The sequence below is a fragment of the Acyrthosiphon pisum genome, chromosome X, assembly GCF_005508785.2.
Source record: "Acyrthosiphon pisum isolate AL4f chromosome X, pea_aphid_22Mar2018_4r6ur, whole genome shotgun sequence".
NCBI lineage: Eukaryota > Metazoa > Arthropoda > Insecta > Hemiptera > Aphididae > Acyrthosiphon > Acyrthosiphon pisum.
The window spans coordinates 112,212,284-112,214,505 of NC_042493.1; positions in this window are offsets into that span (position 1 = coordinate 112,212,284).

Sequence of the window (2,222 nt, forward strand, 5' to 3'; positions counted from 1 at the left end):
CCAACATATTTTACCCATGGTCCATTGACCATAGTAGCTAAGTAGTTTAAGCCATATAAAGGTTAACCAATAACACTGATATATTTATCAGCCTATTGTTCCGTTAGTTAATTATTTAATTCATATCACATTGATTTTTATTTAATTAAATTCACTTAACTATTTAATATAATATATATTATATTATTTTTTAGCTATCTCTATTTCTATATACTATTACTCTTATAACATACTTGTTACATTATTTGTACTCATATTATGTAATATATTTTATTTTATGTAATTGGAACATTTTTCCTTGAATAAAAATAAAAATAATTATTATTATAATTTAAATAATATTTAAAAAAAATAATGAGTATACTGTACAGTATTTATCATTATTTTTAAAATGCTTAACTTTTTTATGATTCGTCTTAAACGATCTTAAACGGCAACGTTGCATTTGGGCTAGAAATCAGGGTAATAAGTATTTAGTTTGAAAAAACATCTATAATAAATATGGGCTACAGCCATCGACATAATATGTCTAAGTATAAATTTCAATTTTTCACAGTAGGTACATGTACAATACTAGTATTTATGATGGATGATAAATTGTTTTCTAAAATGTATATTCTGCGCGGACAGATGAATGTATCGGTTTTACAATGATATTATGTGTTTTTTTTTCATTCTATAAACACTCATTGTTGTACAAAATAATTCTTCGATTTTAAACTTCAATATTTTTTCTGACTGGAAAGTGAACGTAGTAGTTACTTTTGAGGTTAAATTTAAGAGTCGCTGTAAATTTTGTACCATTTTAAATTTGTATGTAAATTGTGGCCCGGGTATACCTATTTTGTACATACGTAAATTACGTCTTAGGCTTTTTTTACAAAATCAATATTTTCTTTCTCGGACAGATGGAGTGATTTGCTTCTTTGGTTTTGATTTAAAAACGAATAACTGTAGAAACAATGTGTCAATGTTGATTAAATTTTCAAAGTATTATGACTCGTTTTACTTGACTCTTTAAGCTCCTCATACATTGTACGATACCAAATTACAAATAAATCAATGAGTATCCACCTTGCATGTATAATGTATATATTGTAGATATATGGGTACATGTATAATGTATATGTATTGTAAATTTAATATGCTCAAAATCTAAAATAGTTTAAGGTAAACCTAGGGATATTATAACATTAATTCTATCTATTGTTTGGTTGTTATGGGAACTGTAACGTGTAATTGTGTAGAAAAATATAATTGTAATTTAGGCTCCCAGTCTCAACATGATGACGTTACGGTAACACTCTCCGTGTTGCACAAAATTATACTATAAATTTATATGACTATATAAATTATATAACTATGACCCCCATTCATTTCTTATATTGACAATAAAAAAATTATTATGCTCTTAAAAATGTATAAAATATATAGGTAAAGATTAAAAATATAAAACAAGGTCCCTTGTAAATAGTTCATACAGCAACCAAAAAAATCTAAAATATATATAAACACAGAATTCCTTTACATTTAGGTATTTAAATTTAAAGTTTGGAAGATATTAGGTATTTAAACGAAGAACTATAATAGTTTGTTAGTATAATTTAACAACATTACTCATGAGAAGATACTTAGTTGAAAATTCTAAATTATCATATTAATATTGATTCGTTTTACCGTATTAACAATAATAATATAAATCAATACATACTATAAAATTAAGTCACTTTTTTTTTGTTCGGATTAAACTCCGAAACAGCATGATCATAAAGTGCATCATACTTAAAATATAGTTCAAGTCCTCTATTTTTTACCTGTGAATAAATGGTTTCAATATTTTACAATTAATATATAATAAAATTATATTTGTTTTTTTACAAACGAAAATTTTGTCTTTACAAACCTTTACAAACGAGTCACAAACGATTGAGCTAAAAAAAGTTGGGTTTTTCCAAAATACCCCCATTTCCCTAGCCCCCCCCCCCCACTTTGATTTTGTAATAACTTTTTATGTGTTTTTTTACAAACGAAAATTTTGTCTTTATAAATCTTTACAAACGAGTTACAAACGATTGAGCTAAAAAAGTTGGGTTTTTCCAAAATATCCCCATTTCCCCAGCCCCCCCCCCCCACTTTGATTTTTTAATAACTTTTTATGTGTTTTTTTACAAACGAAAATTTTGTCTTTACAAACCTTTACAAACGAGTTACAAACGTTTTAT